This window comes from Anser cygnoides, chromosome 1 (genome assembly GCF_040182565.1).
Source record: "Anser cygnoides isolate HZ-2024a breed goose chromosome 1, Taihu_goose_T2T_genome, whole genome shotgun sequence".
Lineage (NCBI taxonomy): Eukaryota > Metazoa > Chordata > Aves > Anseriformes > Anatidae > Anser > Anser cygnoides.
This window is the reverse complement of record NC_089873.1, coordinates 93,321,412-93,342,996: the sequence shown is the minus strand read 5'-3', so window position 1 is coordinate 93,342,996 and position 21,585 is coordinate 93,321,412. Positions and strand designations below refer to the sequence as shown.

Below are 21,585 nucleotides of genomic sequence, written 5' to 3'. Positions count from 1 at the left end.
AGAACCTCTGTCCCGTCCCGCCCCCACCCCCCCCCCAAAAAAAAAATAAAAAAGACTAATCCCACGTGCCTACTAACTTCTGCAGAATAGTCAGCTCTCATATTTGTTTCTGAGCTCAAGCACTTATTGCAGATTCAGGGGCTAAACACCATCCACGCTGAAAGACAACAGCAGTACACCCATTGGTTTTAAAGGGGTCAAAATTTCATCAATGAGAAAGAAAATTTCATCAAATTGAAACAAGTTGCGTTATGTCAATGACTCTCTCAGTAGGATTCTGTCTGAGGTCTGACTCTCTCCTGTGGGCACAGACCACACAGAATGCTTTCAGAAGACACCAGCACAATGTGAAATGTCCTCTGAAGGACAACCACCATCCTCTCAAATCTAGGAGTGATGCTGCACAAGTGTATACTCAAAGTTCCTGTACTGCAACGTTATCAAAGGGACTAGGGATCCGTTCAGATTGTGAATGTCTGCCTAAGGTGCTCACCATCCCAGTGCAAAATATTCATCTTTTGAGGGCATATCAGCTCTAACACGAGCACTATAATTATACACACATTCTCAGAGTAAAAGATTATAACTACTTATGACTTAAATTACAATGATTCAGTTCAGAATGGAGAGCCAGTCCCCTTCCTGATTCCATTTGCCTTGAGAGCTAATTCAAAGTTAAGGAAGTGAAAAAAAGGAAGGAAATTATACTGAGTTTAGCGTTAGGAGGATATAAGCCCACCTCACACCCTAGTTGGCTTTCCTTACTCAGGTATCACCTGTATAAGCATCTAAGCTCTTGGTAGCTACAGGTGATAGATGCTTAAAACAGAATTATTTATTCTGCTGTGGAAGGGACAAATGCCAAAGGTCTGCTCTCCCTTACAGTGCTATTGGTTAATTCACTTCACAGAAATTTACATCCAGATACTGTGAGGATAGCAGAGTACCAGGAAACAACTGCCTGAATTCCTGCTTTGGACATTTTGGAATGTTTACTGGTTTAGTCCCTCAAACTTTCAAGTTTCATTAAAATGATACAACACTACCTGCTGTTCAGGCAGAACTCTCTCTATATCTCTCTTTATTGTTCCCCTACTGAATCAGCTTCACAATAATTATGTGCAGAGATGCAAAGTGAAATTACTGTAGCAAAGGTGCAAATTCAACCCAGAATGAAAAGGGGCATCATTTTCAAAGTCTGTAACTAGATACGCTTCAATATCAAATGCTCAGTGGGAGGCCAAGAACTTCAATATTTATTGAGCACATTATGCTTTCTCATTACATAAATATGGTCTGGTGCTACAACACAATCATATATTTTTTACAAAAGACTTCAGATGAAAGTAATAGAAAAGTTGCATTAATATTCAGTTTAGCTTTAGTAGCCAGAATAAATGTATTAAATCATGAAGACTGAGGTCACAAGTTATCCTATATATACATAGTATTTGTAACAAAAAATAAAATAATTTAATATCGGCATTTCAAGAATGGATAAATTGGCAAAATAAATGTTCCCAGATGATCTGTTAACCTCTGCTGATTGTGACAGCAACCCTTTGCAAAAGTAATTAAAATAATTTGCAGCAATGGAGAATTAATATGAAATTCATCTCCATTGCATTGTCATTGATCAGTAGTAAAGTATTTGTACTTGAAAAATGTTTTCTAAACATGGCATAAAATGAGAATTTTCATCATATGGAACAGTTTAGCTTTTCTGGTATGTTAAATTAATCAATTAATGTTACATTTAACATTTTTGCACTTGCCCAGACTTGACAAGGAATTTACAGTAAGCTGACACATCATTCACTTTTGGCAGGCGTTGATTGCTCGCATCACTATTTTTAAAAGGAAAAGAAATTATAACTGCAAGAAATTAAAAGGAAGCTTACATCATTTTCAGTCCAAATGAATATACATTACTGATTAGCTTTATGATACTGTTGTCTGTTTTTCTTATATGTTGTTTATATTATTTGCTCAGTAGTTTCTTTTTTTTTTTTTTTCTGTTGTGGTAACTTTCTGCAGGTAAGCAATGAAACAGATAAAGCATTTGCTTTCACATTTATTATTAAAAGATATAATGTTTTAATGTACATTTCCCTGACTCTCTAGAACATCTGATGGCAAATACTAATATGACATTCACATGGCTCCTAGTAAGCCTGGCCATTACGGTCATACTGTCAAGTTAAAGCAACTCTGTAAAGAACTTCAGTGATAACTATGGAGATTTGTCATACCATTGTGGGTAGACAAGTTTCATTCTTCCTGTGAATGAGGATATGAGCCAGATATGAGCCAGCCATTAGAAATTAAATTAGAAGCCATTTAATTAAAGTTAGTGCTGAACCCAAATTAACAAGGCTTCCCAAGAGGCAGCGTATATTAACTTGAGTAAAGCATGGTGATGTAGGTATGTACTTCCGATCAAGTTAGCATGAATGGGATCTCCTAAGATATGATGCCTTTCAGAGGACCCAGTCTGACAAAGAACATGCAAGACTGAAAGAGTTAAAAGTTAATAGATAAAAGTTCTATTATGTCTTTTCTTATACATCATCATTATGAAAAAGTAAAAAAGAGGGAAATAACAGTCCAACAGTTACACACAGCATTTCGCATTCCAGCCCTGCTACTTTTAGAAAGATGATTTTAGTTTTATCGGACAAGCTATGCAAATGGAGATCAAAGGAACAACAGACTCAACAAGTTTCTTGTCTGGACCAGTCTTTACTAGGGATACTGACAATCCTCCTAATGAACTGAATGTGCTAACTTTCAGGTTCTATATTCAGTTGTTAGAGAAAGAAGTTACGCTAGGATAGCTTTATACTCCAAACCTCCCTTACACTATAGCTCCATGTAGCAGCTCCTTCAACTTCATACGGTCCAAGCAGAAGACAGGAAATGGGTTATGGGAAAAATGAAGAAAACATCATTTCTTGTTCTAGATGAAGTATGCAAAAACTATGGTCTTATACTGCTTTGATATGCAGGTCTGGATATTGTCATTAAAATACCACGTATGGCTGAAATACTTAGCATGTAGGCAATCCTAATTATCTGTTAAGTGCTATGTAAACATCAGAAAAAGCCATGATATTCCCAATTTACAAAGCGGTAAATCAAGACAACAAAAGGTTATTGCCACTCTAATACAGCAGGGAACTATTTAGCTTTTAAATGCTCTTCTTGATCATTCTCTTTTGGTTTATTTCTTTTCATCTGTTTTGTAACTTGGTTAGGGAAGAACTATAATCTAGATGCCATCTCTCAAGTCCATTAAATTTCATTAAAATCAGTAATCCAAATTTGAAACAGGATCCAAAATTTATAATTGGTGTTTTGTCTAAGGGTCCAAACTGTTTCTCAGATCTAGGTAGATTGAAACATTGGGGCTGCTCTGACTGGATGTTCCATTTTTGATGCGATATATATTCCTTTTGTGATGCAGTGAAACACAATATGAAAATACAGTCTGAATATGAAGATAAGCCCAGAGAAAAGTATAGTGTATGTAAAAGGATTAATTTAACCCTTCTGGTAAGTACCAAGGTGAAGCAGTTCAATTAAAATATTTGTGTTTAGCACCATTTGTAATTCTGTTTTATTTTTTTAATGGAAATAAAAATTGTCCTCAGAAATGTTATATTAAATATTTAATCAAAAAACTATTTTTCTTCAAAAAAAATGATAGCATATATTTTGAGCTTGACCCCTTACTATGTGTAAAGTCAAGAATATAACATAAAGTCAAGAACAGAAATATTTTGGAGCAACAGAAAAGAATGTATTGATAGTTACAGTAAATGTTTTTCATAAGCAATTTTTAATTAAAAATAGAATAAACAGTTCAGTATAAAAGTCTTGCAAATGTTACTATACGTGTGAAACAATGAAGTGAAAGTCTGAAAATTCAGTGTTTGAAGTACCATAGTTAATTTACATTTTCACAGAGGATGGAATAGCTCAGGGAGTACAGCTCCACAAGCTGCATCATGGAAGTCAATAAGAATCCTTTCATTGACTTCCAGCAACATAAGATGAAGCTTCTAGGGAAGGGATTGGAGAAACACCTCTTTTTAAAGAACTTCAGCTTCTAAGCCTATAGATAAAGCTACACATGGATACGTTATTTGAGAAGTAATGGGTGATCACCCCGTTAAAGATTATAAATTACATGGGACCAGAGTTATGATTACATGATGTACCTTAGCTTCTGAAGTGCTTGACTTCAGAGTAAGTATTAGTGAAGCCATAATAGTCACAATGTCATACCCCATATGTTTCTGTATTTAATGTTATATTAAACGATGTGTGTGCACATAAAATTCATATATAGGGAGCACACACAAATAAATACCTATATACATGCAAATACACACAAAAATTTATATGCAACATATTATTCATACATAACAATAAAAAAAATAGGTCAGACTAGAGAAGTATATCCAAAGTGTTTAGCAGGAATGAACATTTTATCTTCAAGTTTGCTGAAATATTTTGTCATTCAAATTTCTGAAGTGAAATGGAAAACATGCATCATACTTAGAGCTTTAAAAATAAGCTTCCTCACAGAGAATAATTTCAGCTGTGGAATCAAATGCTTGCTATTTGAATTTCCAAAGCAAAAAAAAAAAAGTTGCGTCAAAGGAGACTTAAAGGTTTTCATAACAATGACACAAAGGATGCAATTTTTCTGCTGCAAAAACAACAGAAAGACATTAAAGTAGCAGGAAATACCAGCTTCTTAGAAATGTAGAGCACAACTAAGTATCCAAGACTACAGTACATTGGGACTTTTACCTGAGCAAGGTCAAGTCTTCAATCTTAACTAAATTGTGTGAGAAGATGTGATAGTTATTAATATTAAAATTAAAACATGAGGATATGTGTAAAATTCCACTATTCAGTATTGCAAATGTTGTTTTTTTTTCTAGAGGACCAGTGATGCACATAAAAAAAAAAAAAAAAAAGGTTGCTAATTATCCATGGTAATAATTATACATTTAACAAGTTACCATTATACTTCAAAAAGTTCACACTAATGCATGAATAATTATTGGCCTAATTAAGCATCTGATATTGCATCTACACACAAAAATGAAACATTAGTTAAGAGTGTGACTGTTTTTTATGTTAGATAAAAGGAAGAGGTAATTTGGGTAACAAATGCCCAGACTGAATTTATAGCACACAGCTCACAAAAAGCAGATAATTTCTATCCTTCAAAACATTTTAGGAGCATATTTCCCCCCCTCCCCATCCCTCTCTCTTTTCAGCCCAGCTTTCAGCTGCACATCCTTTTTTTTTCCAGAGGTGAAATCAAAGAAGAAATTTCAGGATTATTTGAAGCCGAAGGTGTCTGGGTTTGGGGTTTGGTGTGTGGTTGTTTTGTTTTTGTTTTTTTTTTGTTGGGGGGGGGGGGTCTCCTCTCTACACAGTATACATCAGATTTACGTGTTAGAACTCAGATGTGTTTTGTGGTGTTTCAAGCTGTATGAGCAGATGAAAGTATACAGTAAACAAGATCATGTCTCTTACTTAGACACAGAGATGCACAACTTAAATATTTGGTGAAAATCAGTTTAGGATGTAGCACTTCAGAAAGAATGGCTATTGTTACAATGGCTTTCATCAGGTTGTTGCTTTTATATTATTTTTCCTCCTACCATTGCACAAGGCATACAAATCCAGGTCCTGTGATAATAGACATCTATCCACATTGTTATATGGGCCTCAGAAATGAAGTAGGGTAAATTGCAGGAAGGAAGACAAAAGACTCCCTACTATCCAGCAAGTGTCATATCACAGTTTTCCATTTTTATTAACATCTGAATGAATTTCCTGGGCCAAGATGACTACATTTGATCAAACAACACTCCAAGACATCTTTGCTTGAATGCCCTCTTCTCACCAGTCAATGACAGAAAATTATGCAAGCCTAAGGAACAGCCTATCTTTATGACATTTTCCCAAATGAGCTTTCTGCCTTTTCTCCCCACTCATAACAGAATCTCCTCCATGATAGACAGGCTACACAGCTGGATCTCCCATAAGGCCATGGGTCCTATGGAAATACATGGTTCCATTCACTGTAGCTCTTTTAAGGAATGCCTAAAGCTTTAGGATAACGTATTTGAACAGAAATGCAAAATCATGTATGAACTCAGTCCTGAAACTGCCAAACCCTAGCCAGGCTGCATGGCTTTGTATCAGTCTGTGCATCTCATATCTGTCACTATGTGCAAGAGAAACATCAGGATTTGCAACATTCCAGTCTGAAATCACTTTAAATGTATAACTGTTGTTTAACTCTCTGTAGTCTGGTCCAAAAAACATCTATGCCATTGCTTTGCATCCCTGAATCTCCTGTAGTTCCTGCCATATCCAGCAACAAGCCTTCAATACATGCATAATCAAAGGCCTGTTTTAAAGCCTCATTGAAAAGCAGACTGGAAGCTATGTGATGTCTCCATCTTAAGGCTTGCAGTACCAATAGTGAGACAACATATAGCCTAGGTATATTCGTTGTGCAAGTCCCTAAATACACACATTCCCCTCATACCCTGGAACCAGTATCTAATGTGAATCTTTTCTTACCTGATTCTAAATGGAAAGGCCCTGGAAAATCCAAGAGCCATATACTTCCTTGTACTCATTGGCAACTCTGTTATGTCTGGGATAAATGAAGTAACATCCTTAACATCTGAAATCGAATCTTTCCATACTTGTATATATGGATTCTATCAATAAAAAGTACAAATTTTAATCTAACCTGCTCTTCCTACATCCATCTTCCATCTCCTGATTGCTCAGTGCTTTTCATGTACCCCATGGATGCTCCTGAAATTGAAATGTCCCTGTTCTCCTTTAACTCTGCATGACAAGCTTGTTGGCAGCAGTAGTTGGGGGCACCTGGAGACAGTCTCCTGTATTGCAGAGAACCTGGGGAAAAACAAGACTCCTTACTCTGTAGGACCAACAAAGGAGGGGAAATGACAGATAATTCTGGTTGAATGTGCTTCAAAACTTTCTCCAGTCTTTGCCTAAAATCTAAAGTTAGATAGGATAGAGGCTGCATCCCCAGTAAGTCTTTCACCTGAGCATTTATGTTAGGGGTGCATTAACACACTGTGGAATGAGCAATTGAGACCCCATCTTAGCAAACTCTCTAAATAAGGGTCCAATGGATATCAGCTCCTTGGATATCAGTGGGCTTTGCATCAGCCCATATTTGCCTCATGCTAATCATTTGCGATGCACTTTTTCCATTAACATCAGTACAACCTGACCTCACCTTTGAAGTTCAACATATGCTTAAATGCTTTGCATAGTGACAGGCTTTATTAAACACACAGTTTAAATGTCAGTACAGTTTCTTAAGTGCTTCTCAGAATCATGGAATAAGCACTTCTGGACACATGTTACCCAACACACTACGCTTTCTTCTGACTTTGTTTTTATCATATATTCCTCTGTCTTTTGAACACATCATGGCCGGTTTCCATATTGTTACACTGGGCTATGGATAGCTATAGAAACAGGACTAATTACAATTACGCTTTTTATGAAACTCAACATGTAATAGCAGAATACACTGTGTTTTCAAGTGAAAGCTTCAGATGGGTATGCCGTAAACTATTCATCTGTAGAAGCCACTCTTGGTTAAGGATGTTTTCACAAGTCTGTCAAAGTTAAACAGATTACTGGAAGAAATCTCTCTCAATTGCAGAATGAGTCAGCAATAACTACATTCAGGCGAGGGGGAGATGGACTGGACTTTGCAGGGGTTTCTTTTATTTAAGCCATTAGCAACTATTAACATAATTCTCTTCATTTCACATTGTATACTGCTGATGGAAAATGTGGGAGGAAAGGCAGTCGTCAAGGCATTAACCCCCTCACTCCTGAGGATGATTTTTATGCTTGAAAGGAATTTGATGATTTCAGCTTTCTTTTTCTTAGCTTTGCCTCCATTAGGATTGCTTGCATGAATAAGGGCTTGCAGAAACTGGCCCTTATATTGTAATGTAATCACAGATTGATTCAGCTCTGCAATCAGCTACTCATCTGTGATGATCATTTCAGGGTCCTGCCAAGACTTTCTGGAATGCTCTGTGCTAGCTCTGTACTGATCACATAAGCCGCTAAAAAAAGTTCCTTATATATTACTTTGTACTAATTCATAGATCTTTATCTGAGGGCTGGGAGAAAGAATCATAAGGAATCATAAAGAATTCTGCTTCTGGACATTAATAAAATATCTATGCATACCATCCCCAACAAAAACAAACACTATAAAAATGCAGGCACAAATAAAAACTGCTGAAAAAAATAAGATTTAAAAAAGGGAAATGGTTTGTGATTTGGAATGTGCATTTGGAGAGAAAAGGAATATCCAAGCATCAGCATCCCTGAGAATAGCCCATTTACCAATGTCTAAACAGCTAATAACTGAATGTAAAAGTGTCTACTCAATCTAATAAAAATGTGCGATTTATTATTTACTATGGCATAAACTTTAAAACATTAACATGAAGAAGGTAAACAGAAAACTGAATATTTACTGTGTCAAAGACTAAGCTTACTTTCCAAAGTTTGAGTCAAATATTGCCACTAATAATAATGACAAGAATATTTCCCCTGGCATAACTGGAATTACTCGGAGATAAAGGGAGTATACAGAAGTGCTGAATTTGGCCTTTTTTCTTTTGCTTTGTGATAAACATCTCTGCTGATTTCCTTGTGCTTTGGAAAACTGCACAGAGCCACAGACCCAGGTATTAGCCAGTGTCTGGGATTCTCAGTTCTGTGCAAGGGTGCCACAAAATCATTTTATTTCTGGCATACAACCTCAGTATAACTGCCCCTCAGAAACTGCCACTGCTATCTTCTTGTTCAACAGCTTGTATGTGGTACTTTCAACAGATGTTCCCCTCACTGTCTATATCCTAAAAGGATAAATACATTACCTTAAGGCTGTATCTACCAGTTCCTTTCTACTTCTCTATTAAAAAGGTGCTTTTTTCATCAAAAGCAGAAAAAAAAAAAAAACATCCACAAGGAATTCTGAAGAGGGGAGCATATGTGAAACTGCAACCATTCAGTGAACTAATCTTTAACCACAAAACGTCAATGTCCTCCTAAAATACAGAACAGCCCTACAATGAGGCACTAGTTAAACAGCAAAATATAAACCACACAAAGCCACCAGTGGTAGAAGCTTCTTGTATCTGCTCAATTGTTTTTTTTTCTTTTTTTTTTCTATATTGGAATAGTTTTCCATGGTGCAAATAATAACCGTAGCTAACATGCTTCCAGATTCTTGCAATCTGGCATCAGTGGATGTGCTATCCACCTGCTAAAGTTATCTACTTTTCTTCACATCAGAGGATCCTTTGCCGGAATTACTGGTTCTCTCCCAGCTCAGATACCCAGATGTTTTTACCTTGGAAAGCAGAGTGTGGTCAAGGGATGGTGCAGCCCAGGCCATTGTCCTGCAGTATGTTCCATGTGCAGCCAGGGAACAACACCCCAGAGCTCCTCTACCTGCAGCATTGGTAAGGCAGTGTGGCTGCAGTGCCTATAAATGACCTTCCCATGCCAACATCCAGGGTCCAGACGTTTTTACATTTGACATTTGTCTTTCTGAGGAAATCTCTTTTCTACTTCATCTGAGTATAATCTGGTTCTTTCGTGGGGGAGAAGACTTACTGCGGCTGCATGGTTATTTGCTACTCAACCTGTGTTATTGACTTCACTGAAAGACTTGTCTTGTTACTGTAAACTAGAGAGGTGACAATATAATCTTCCGAGACTATAAAATTATTTTCTGTCTGTTTTAGGAATACATTTCAGGACAAAGTATCAAGACTGGGATTTACTCTGACAGTCCACAAATTCCCTTCATGACTGGTTGGGTTTTCCATGCCTACAAGAGGCCACAGAAATCCTTTAGAACACAATTACAATTGCACTCACTCCTTATGCAGCTTACTACACCAGCTGGAAGTTGAATCTAGTATCAATCGTCAGCAGTATTCCCCTGATGTGGGAAGATCCACTTTACAGCCAGGGGCACAATATGACCTATCATTATTAAAGACCAGAAGAGGATTCAATTCCCCTTTGTGAGCTATATCATTGACTCTTCATGAGAATTATTGCCTCTCAGTAAGGGAGGTAAAACACTTACAATCCCTTTTCACACCCAAAGAAAATAGCAAGTTATCATATCCAATGAAAGTTCCAACCATATTTTCATTATGGATAATTCTACCTGGTTTTCATCAAAATAGAGAATATTAGTGATTCCCTGAAAACTCTGGAAAGCTTTTCAAATTAACCTATTTTATTGCTGTAAGGCCAGACATTGAAAAACTAAGTTGCATTTTACTTCCCAAGTATTTCCATTGATCCTATAATAGTATTATGAATTATATATGAATAGTAATAGTTCAGGTTCTACAGTGATGGTTCAGAAGTGAACTGCACAGTGAAGTTCGTCCAGTTTTGAAAACTGAAGCAAGATATAAATGCATCAAGAAACTAAAGCTCCTTCTCCTTACCTTAAAAAAAAGGTCTGAAATTTGGAAAACTTTCAATAATTACTCATTATTTCTGTGGATGGCTCATACTCAGATCCAAGAATAAGGAGGAAAAAAAAAAATCAAACCAGTACTTAACTTGAAGTATTAAGTACACATTGTTCTCCTGTACGCACTCAACATATCTCTTCCTGTTAAAATTATAGCAAATTGGAACAGTAGTTCCCTTCTGAATCAACATTCATTTCTCTCCCCTTCCCTCCCGAAGACTGTTACATTTTGAAGTCACAAATGATTATTTATTTATTCCCCTATAAAAATGCATACATGGTCCCAAAAGCCAGAATATAGCATTCTGTAGTACTCACAAATGCAGTACTCATTATTACAAATTATTAGATCACTTAATCTTCTTTGCCAGTTCCTTCTTTGAAAAAATATTCACAGTCCCCCCAATACCAGCCTAAAATACAATACAATAAAAATAATAGTAATAATAATGATATGTTTGCTTGGTCTTTTATGGCACAGAAAACAAATGTCTGCTGACTTGTATTGCAGGCATATACACATTGCAAGTTGATGTATGGCTGAGTCAGTCAGTTTCTTACCCTGAGGATGCTCAGTATGGGTAGAAAACATTGAATTGGTTGTTAGGATCTGGAAACAACTATAAGAATCAGAAGATGAAGCCGCATTGTTCCTGCTTTGAGTTTTTTCCTTTAAGATGAAATAAAACTCTCTGAGACCTTTGACTCAAAAAGCCCCTATTCTGAGAGCAGGATCGTTTGACTAGACTTGTTCCCTTTGAGCAACTAAGCACACATTGCCTGGAAGAGTGAAACAGTGCAGCATCAACCTCCAGGTTGACACCAAATCCTGCGTGGGATGCTTGCTTTGCCCTGGCTTTGTAGCTTCCTTTATCCCTTTTCTCAAACCCAGCTCTGCTCCAAAGAGCTATTCATTCACCTGTTCTTTTTCATTAGTCCTTTCTTGTACGTCAAGGGCTGTTTTTCTGCCATTACTGTCATTGAGAGTAAGCATCTGATTACAAAGGGAATTTCCTAGCAAGAACAGACAAAAGCAAAGGCATGCTTTGCATCCGCAATCACCTAAATCATGATATAAGTAACATAATAAAATACATATTCATTTTCTGCTGGAAAGAGATTGTGATCAGAAGTGATGTATAAGGAATACAGTCTGTGCATATCCTCAGAAATCCTTACAATGGTGATGAAATCAAATTAATCTCTTAAAACCTCCTGCAGTAAAATCACCTTATTTACATAGGGTACAAGTCAACTGGAGATGAATTAGGTGTGCTCTGAAAACTTCATATTTCAGCAGTGTACACTGCCTGAAAGTAACAAGTTCCTGGTTGATGTAGGTGGTATACTCTAACTCTTTACCCTGAATTGCACATCTAAGAATTCCTTGCATACACACAAAGACTGAATTAGAAAGCAAGTGTACATTTCCACATCTTAGGAAACTACTGCAACTGATGTGGTAATGCTGAAACCTAACACACTTAAAACCCAATTGATTATTGGGTTGAATATTTCCATTAAAAAAGTGCTAGGTGGAAATAGGAAACTGGACCTTCTTCCACTTGCAAAAAGACTGTGGGGTCCTGTGTTAACAGTGAGTATGACTAGATTGCATATTCATAGAGTTTGTTATGTTTTATGTTGGTTATTGCAACAAGACAACACCCATACACAACATCTGTGGGATTGCAGTAATCATTGTCTTATTGTATCATAGCACTATTTACAACTACACCTGCAGGAATCAAAGTCAAGACTGAAATCTAATATGGCAATAAGGACCTAAAGACTTTTATGGTATGGGAAATGCAGACAGCATCTCTGAGTCTTGACCTGAATTCTGGGAGAAGACCTTGTAGAAAGCAACAGAGACATTTATGACATCCAGGCATATTTTTAGAAAGGGTCTCTAATTAGTTACCTGCTATGTCTTTATTTTAATATGAAATGGAGTAAACATAAGAATTTCAGCACGATCTATTTTCTGTCACCAATGTGCTGCAGAAGTGCATATGAAAAATAGGCAAACCAAATTTGGAAGACAGAATCTGAAGTGTTGCATCAGTCAGATCAAATCAGAACAATGTAGGTGGCTTGATCCTTGGGAAGCAGTTGTGATATTGCTTCTCCTTAGGCAAAAACAACTTCTTAAATAGGCTGAAATTCCTAGCCCATTCTTTCACTCCCACTCCTCCAGTACCTGTGAGTGCATCGAACAATTATACCGAGACCCTAACATGCCATGCAACCTATGTTGGGAACATACAGTAAAAGAGTCTTATTAGCTGGCTCTATTAGCTGAAAAGAGCAGAGGCAAAATAGTTAGTGAGCTGAATTTTAGGTGTGGGGCATTACACATCCCACTGAGATGAACAGCAAAAATTCACGCCTCTTTTAAATGCTGTCAGAGCGTAGGCTGGGGAGGATAATACAGCACTGGGTTACACAAAGATCAGGTACTGTGCAACCAGGAAAGCTGGAATCTTAAGCAACACCACAAAAGCTTAAATTCTCAAGCTAAATCTGCAGCGAAGTCAGATTCCCATGTCAGTGGGTAGCTGAAGAATCCCAGAAAACAAACAGCCATGCATACAGCGTTACATCACAGGTCTTTGCAAACTTCCCACAGAAATCTGCTCTGAAGAGGGAGACTTTGGCCCTTGCACACCTCTTAGAATCAAAGAATCACAGAACCATTAAGGTTGGAAAAGATCTCTAAGATCATCTAGTCCAACTGTCCACGTACCATTAATATTGCTCACTAAACCATGTCCCTAAGTACCACATCTACCTTTTTTTTTTTTTTTAATTTTAGTCATTCTTGTTTTCGCTTCCCTCTCCTGACCTACAACTATGTACAGTCTCAGTGTTCAAAGCAGGACTTTCTACGGCTACAAGTCTGTGTCTCTACTGTTGCAAACAACTACATAGAGTAATCCCCACCATAACTGACTCCAGATCCACTTTAGACTGTTAGTACTTTTCATATATCCATATACATATTTATATATTGTATCTTCATTTCTCGTAGCTCTTCCTCCTTTTTAAAAACAAGCCAGAACAGCTACAAAGGACCAACCACCAAGATGACATCCCTCCTTGTCACATTTGCCATCTCAGTCAGACTTGTACTGAAATCCACAGGTTTTCCTCTGGATTTAAATGCATTGGGAAGAAAGAATTGAACACTGAGACAGGGAAGCTCAGAGTGTGTGAGGGCAGAAAAGAAATTTTGGAAATGGCAAGATGTCAAGACACTTTCTGGCTCCTGTGTTCGGATTGGGAAACTGAGACGAGTAACACAGTGGAACACTTTGGGCTGATGGTCTTATAGGCAAAACTCATCAGAGAGGGTAAGAGTTATTTCCAGGAGCTAGGTCTGTGACTACCACTTCTCTAGCCAGTAAATGGTAAAATCAAGTGCTACTCCTCACACATGGGCATTACTTTTCCCATGAGTAAGCAAAAGGAAGGAATTTGGCACCCTGGGCAGGACTGCTGCCCCTGCCAAACCTGCTGAAGCACAAAACAGCTTCCCCCAGGGATCCTCAGGTACTTTTAAATTTTCTAAATTGAATTGACAACACCATCTACAGCATTTGGGCCTGCTAAAAGCCTTGTAGTGTCTAGTTATCCACCAGCATCGCAGACTTGGCTTTTTCAGAAATGAATCAGAGTTGGATGAGGGGGAATTTGAGTTTTTCCTGCCTGGGAAATCTAACAGTTAATTAGAGAAGAACCTTCCAGTGTTTTATTTTTGCAGCCAAAAAAGATGTGGGGGTCTGTATTCCCTCTTGCACAGAAAAATATATTGACAAATTTGCAGATAGGAGGCAAGCATGGATACTTTTTTGTTGTTGTTACAGCAGCAAGTCTCTGCATACTTGTTAGGTCCTTCATGAAAGGGCTTAACTAAAATTCTGCTCGACAAATGTACTCCCAAGAAGTCTCCTGAGGGGGTTGTCTCATCTTCATTAGCAGTTCAACCATTTTTAATATCAATTTGGGGGACAGGTGAGGAGGGAGGGGAACTGTTGCTGGCAATTACTGTTGACAATGGGTTTTTTTGTGGGGTGTGCAGAATCAATTTAACATGGACCAAAGCATATCTGAAGTGGTTAGGTAGTAATGAAACCTCTCTAAACAGACTCCTGTACTTGCCACTTAGAAAAATGTCAGTCTCGACTATCTAGTATCAGAGACTTATATATGGACAAGTACAACATGGCAGCTGTGGTGAGGTTCATGATCTGACAACTCAAAGAGAAAAAAAAATAGCTTTTTTTCCTTTTTTTTCTTTTTCCCTGTGGGTACAAAAAAATGAATGAGCTGTGGTTTTATGTAATTCTGGTTATAAGGAATAGAAATATTTTATTCCTATCCTATATATAGGTCCAGATCATCCTCCCTAGCACACTTTACACTCAGTAGGTTTCCTGACTGTACAAACTTACTGCTGATGATGTAATATTGTGTGCTCTTGAATTCTTTTCCCCCTTCCCAAGGTGTGGGGAGAGCTCTGACAGTCTGGGACAAGCAGGAACTGATCTAGGACCAAGTCATTATTGTCACAGATAAAGCAGCCCAGGGACTAAGCAAATTTGTTTCAGGAGCCAAAATAAAGGATAGAAAGGTGACAGAAATTCATTCTTGTCCACCTAACCAAAAAGTAGGTTCATTCTCCATGTACACATGAAGAAGGAAATGTACATGGCATATCCACTTATTTTAGACTGCTAAGTGGACTGTTTTTTTTCATGTCTGTGAAGGACCTTGACATATGTTAATGGAGAATGACTGCACAAAGATCAAAGGCAATTTTGCTCTGAAGTAGTTTATACGTAGTTTAGGGGTGCACTATGTGAAAGATGCAGCGCCAAGCGACCTAGCTAAATCTGGAACTGAAATACCCACAACCACCAAGGGCTTGAAACTTGGCTAATTAACTCTTTCAAGTGGTTAGGCTTGTTTTCTCAAACATGGTGTGATATATTGCCTTTGGAACCAAAATTACTGTACCGTCATCTGATTCTTTGCCAACCCTTACCAGAATGACCAGCTTCACTGATCATGTTCCCTACAAGTATTGTTCTGTCCTTTCACTTCTCTAAAGTGACAGCATTGCTTCACTGACAGCAGAGAAATTGTTCTTAATTCACTTGTGTAAAAGCAGAACTAGATCAGAATCTCATACTTATTCTTTAGAAATAGTCAGAATTTCTCTTTCTTTGCAGAAAGAGGTAAACAGTTCACTTTCATTAGCTGCTAATTTCAATTAAAAATGTTTGCAATTCACATCAGATTAAGTTATATATGAAAGTACAAGCATATCTATTTTATTTATTAATGTATTTAGTTTGCACTACTCTGGTTATAAATATTGATCTGTTTGGATCATTATCTGCAGTACTATTTTAAAAATAGAATGATTAAATTCAATAAAACCTAAATTTAAGAATAGCTGTTTTAGGCTTTTAATACAGCAACCATCATATTAGTGAAGACCAGCTGGATTTCAGAAGAAACAGCAAGCAATGAAGCTGTTTCCCACAGCAGCTTCTGAAATAAAAGATTACAAGTGTATTATTCAGCTGTTAATAAGAATCATAGTTTCTCCTACTAGTTTACTAGTTACAAATTGCCTTAACAGAGTCAGTTTAAATGCATAATGTAGGGTAGCCTGTGTTAAATGCTTTTATTACATTATACAAAAGCATTAATCTTAAAGGCAACATGAGTACTTGCACACATTATGAAGTCACCAGTGTGAATGGCACTTGGTGTTACAATTGGGATAGACCTCAGAGAACTCTGCATTATATATCATCTAAGACTTATAAACATGGCACCATGACCACTGTCAACTAAATCCTTAAAAATGACTAGGGGATTGAAAGGTTAACGACCATCCATATGTCATTATCTTGCAAAGAAGGCAGGAAACTCAGGTGGCCAGCACAGCATATACAATGAGCAGGGGAAGGAATACAGAAATTCTCCTTTTCTAGAGGAATAGAATAATCCATCTATGCAAGTTGAGGATCATTGCAACAAAGGAAAAGTCCTTGGTTTACTACCCCAGACCAAAGAGAGTAAGGTGCTCTCCCCATGGGAGGAGGCTGCTAGCATCTCCACCCAGAAAGCAGCAGCTTGGATTCCTGTGCTCCTTCCAGTTTTCAGCCTCTGCTCAGCAGGTCCATGAAGGGCATGGTCAGGAAGATGTGACCTGGCACACAGCAATGAGGTGGGTAATGGAAAACAAATATTTAAAGCAGTCTAAAAGAAGCCATCATATCAAGATCTGGATGAGAAAACATTTCTTGGGTTGACAAAAATTTATCAGTATTGACTACAATGTCTGGAAAAGAGATAAGCAGTTGGACATTTCACACATTATTCTCCTTCCTCTCCTCACCAACCGAATTTCCCACCTATTTTGTTGGAGTGTTGCTGGTACAGTGCAATGGACATTCTTATTCACCATGGTATCCTCAAGGCTTTGGTTAATCATGATCAGAGCACACAATCTAGATGATACAGAATGCAGAGTGATAGCAGAGTTTAGAGTGAATCGGAGAAGGAAACATGATTTTGCCCAAGCTCAGTCTATAGCAGAATTGATATTTATGTTAGTGGTCAGCAAAGAAGACAGGAAGACAGATGGCTCAGAATAGCAGGAGAACTGAGCACCTACCATCTCACATGTGAATCTGGGTAAAGAAATAAGGTGGGACTGAAAGCTACCTGTACTGGCACTTCCACAGCTGGTGGATAATAGGTGCTGGGTAACACCCTCCAGGCTATAACTCCCACATCTAACTGGTTCCAAATCTGATTCTGAAACAGCTGGACATTCGCTTCCACTCAGGATGAAATGAGAAAAGCCAGCCCAGTGCTTGCATTATCTAGCATTACCCAGATAGCAAGTGGAGGTTCACAAAGTTTCCTACTTGCTGAGCTACTGACCCCTTAAAACAATCCAATGTGAATAAATGCTATTTAAATCGATAGTGTGTGTTCACAGACAAAATTGGTTTAAAATTTATTATATGTTGTGGTTCACTGTGTCAAGACAAAACACATCATATATTTTAAAAAAAGCAGGTTTTCTTAAAATAATCAAACATTCAATAAAAGAGGTTTATTGTTGCTTTCTTTATTTTTTGTTGAGCTGGGGGATGGTGTGTTTTTTTTTTTTAAAATCTTTCTCTTGCAAGCTCAGCAGTGTTGAATTATCACAGGAAGGATATGGGAATTTGTTTCACTAACTTTAGTTAAAATTTGAATTGTCATTGAATTTAGTTTAATCCTGATTTAAATGTGAACTGCAGTGTATACATCTCCGCACTTCTTCAATTGCCCACTTGCATAAGCAAATACACTCCAGAATATGCTTACTAAACACATAATGGCTTTGACAGGGTTTTAGAAGCAGAGACATATAACCATTTTCTTTCACTGTAGTAGTTGCATACTTCAAATGTGGGCAACATTTACTTTACAATTTTTAATTATTATGGCTGCCAGACACAATTAAAGAACAGTTTGTGTTCTTCCTATGGCTTCCTTCAAACATTCGCCACATAAGACCTTATTGAAATGGCTAAATTAAGAACTAATACAGGGTAGCAATTACATGATCTTTACTCCCCCAAACCCTAAAATAGTTTGCAAAAGAGGGCATTATTGACCTACATCGTTATGAGGAGGAGAAGTGAAGGACAGAGAGTTTCAGGCAAAAGTCATTGTCCATTTGAGGTGGTTTTGCCTGTAGTTATTGTACATGGAGAGTACAAGCCTCTCCAAAAGCTTTTCACAGCACAGTCAAAAGACTTTCAAAAAGCTTTCAACAAGCTCCCTCTCAAAAGGCTTTTAATAAACATATTCAAAAATGTCCCACAAAGAGGAGTGAAGAGTGAGAAGACAAATTTGTTAACAGTGCTAAATTATTCAGGGCAGTGGAAATTAACAGATGCTGTAAAGTTATATAGAAAGATGGCATAATAGTGGAGGATAAAATAAAAGCTGAAAAGCAGCGTTGCTAAATGTGCAGTGGTGCACCTAGGAGACACAACCTCAACTTGATGTGTGCAACAATGGGCTCTGAACTAGCTGCTGCATCTCTGGAACAAGAACTTCCAGTCAAAGCAGCTGGTTCTGTGAAACCATCAGTTGGCCTGAGAAAAAAACTAATGGGATGCTAGGAATTACTAAGACAGAAACACAGAACCAATCTGAAAACATAATTATGCCTTTGTATAAACCCATGGTGTGCCCACAGCTGAACACTGCCTGCAGTCCTGGCTTTCTGATCAGAGGAGTTGTAGTAGGATGAGAAAAAATTGCAGATAGGGGTATCACATAATAAAGAACAGCCTCTGAACAAGAAACAACCAGATTAAGAATTTTGTGCACAGAAAAGAGATAACCGAGGGTAGATATGACACAAATGAACAGAAATGACAATGTCATGGAGAAGATTATTAGGAAATGATTACTTTGATTTCTTGTAATGCAAGAAGTAGGGGAGAAAAAAATGAAATTATCAGGTGACAGGCTGAAACCAGCAACAACAGGAAGGTATTTTTTCAAGCAGCACAGTTAAACTGTGAAACTCCTTGCCCAAGCATATTCTAAATACAGGAAACTGTTACAGGTTCAAAAATCAACAAAGCCAATTTATGGAAGCAAGTCCACCAAGTCTGCTAAGCTCAGAAAGGACTTTAATATCCAAGGACATTGCTAAGTTATGGATTGCTGGAAGTAGGGACAATATACCAGGGAAGAACCACTGTATGCTTGACCTGTTATTACAACTTCCCAAGACTTTCGGTACATGACTACTGCAAAAAAACAGATACAGACTAGATGGATTTTACTGTCCTTCCAAAAAATGCCTCAGAGGTCTGAAGAGGGAGCTCTGTAAATAAAAGTATTTGTGCTGCTGTAGTTACTTGTGTTGTTTATTGTGGTCAGTAGGTTTGCCCAAAGAAGCCCAAAGGATCCCTGACAGAGTTTGATGCCATAGACAATGTCTTCATCTATGAATGATATCATCTTGGATGCAAGGTGGAAATCTTAACCATACTGGAATCAGCAAGAGTTTTGGCGTTGCCTGACAAGGGGCAATGGGTGCAAGCTGGAACTTAGGAGGTTCTGCTTAAATATGAGAAGAAACTTTTTCATGGTGAGGGTAACAGAGCACTGTAACAGGCTGCCCAGGGGGGTTGTGGAGTCTCCTTTTCTGGAGACATTCAAAACCTGCCTGGATGCATTCCTGTGTGACCTGATCTAGGTGTTCCTGCTCCAGCAGGAGGATTGGACTAGATGATCTTTCAAGGTCCCTTCCAATCCCCAACATTCTGTGATTCTGTGATTCTGTGAAGCAAGATCTTACCTCATGTTCCCTGAGTCCCAAGGCTCAAGTACTCCCACTAACATCAGGGCTTCTCCTGGTGACTGCCTGAATTTTCAGCCTGTAAGAACAATGAAATTTTCAAAGCACAGAATTTTGTAGCATGCTCTTCAACACAAAGTGAGGGGAAGAGTTTAAGAACTGCAGGAACTTTATACTAAAACAGCATACAAGAATGCACTAGCACAGCCACTGTGGAACTGCTCTGCTTTAGTCACTCTTGTCAATGCCTTGGCTCTGTTTTAACATTCAGACAGCTGAGGTTGGAAAATTAACCCGATTTTGAATCTTAAAGAGGGAAATGGAAAATGTTTTATAGGCTTTCATGTTTTATTTGAAGATTATCATAAAGTGAGATTTTTCATGTTGCAGACTCTCAACCATAAACCTTTAAGACTGCTGACAATCATTGCAAATTTTTCAGAGAATGATCTGGTCTATATTCTCATTAGAGTAGAGAGTATCAGAACTTAAGTAAAAAGTCCACCTTTTAAATGAAAAACTACCCCTAAGTGAACAAAGTCTTCCTGAAAAAAAAAAAAAGTATTTATACAGATTCTGTTGGAGCATTTTCTTTGTCCTTTAAAAACCTTTGATTGGAAAGATTATTTGATTTTTTAAAATGAACATGTTGGTGGATTTCAAAACACATTTCATACAGTGCTACTTAGGGGCTGAAACACAGAGTTATAAAATACAGAATGAGCAATCAGCCCTGTGAATCAATATATATTTGCCATATTAATATTTACTTGATCCATATAAACACAATAAAAGAATGAAAACAGAATCACTGCTCACAAGGAAAACCTCTCCATAAGGCAGTGTTTTCTGCACATACCTGACATGGCCCCATATATTAGCAAGTCATTTTAATATTTCTTTAGGAACAGCAATTTGCTTAATTGTCTGAGCAAGATGGTTGGAAAATGCTGAGATACAGAGAGATTTTTATCCATGACAATTCATGAGGTAAACTAATCTCTTCTCGATGGATGAATCAGATTTTTGGAATTCAAGTCTAAATCCAACAGATGATGTTACTCTGCTGAGGGTTTTAATAATAAGAAGCAGGGAATGAGGAGAACTATATAGCTAAATCATTGTAACTAGACAGTTGGAAAGGCAGAGACAGTTTGCACTTGTACCAACTTAGATCTCATGAAACCATGTAATGGAATAAAAACCTTAACAAAGAATTAAAACAAAGATGGAGGGCTTTAATTGAAAACTTGATCAATTAGCACAGAGGCCATAAGAAGGAGGCAGCAGAGCATGAAATTTGATTAAACAGAACCATACGTCCTACTTCATTTTCAGTGATGTCGCAAAACTGATGACCTTGAAAAGAGAAGACATTAGAAGGGTGTAAAATAGCAGTTATCTCAATGCTGGTTAAAATAGAGAACCGATAATAAATATTGTACAGTAAGGAAGCCTTAAATTAAAATCACATACATATTCAGAATGGAGAGATAGGTAGTCATAAATTGCAGTAATTGACATGCAATCCAAATTTATTACAATGGATCCAGGCAGAAGGAATGTGAGA

At 37.5% G+C, this 21,585-nt stretch overlaps 1 long non-coding RNA gene across 3 annotated transcripts in view; it reads right to left on the bottom strand.

Moving 5' to 3' along the window:
- The window catches only part of LOC106038858 (uncharacterized), a 93,075-nt gene that overhangs the window by 17,582 nt on the left and 53,908 nt on the right, over positions 1-21,585 (bottom strand). For all 3 annotated transcript variants that reach the window (XR_010833727.1, XR_010833728.1, XR_010833729.1), the window contains exon 3: positions 20,016-20,094. This is a non-coding gene — a long non-coding RNA (uncharacterized lncRNA). The remainder of the gene's footprint in view (positions 1-20,015; positions 20,095-21,585) is intronic.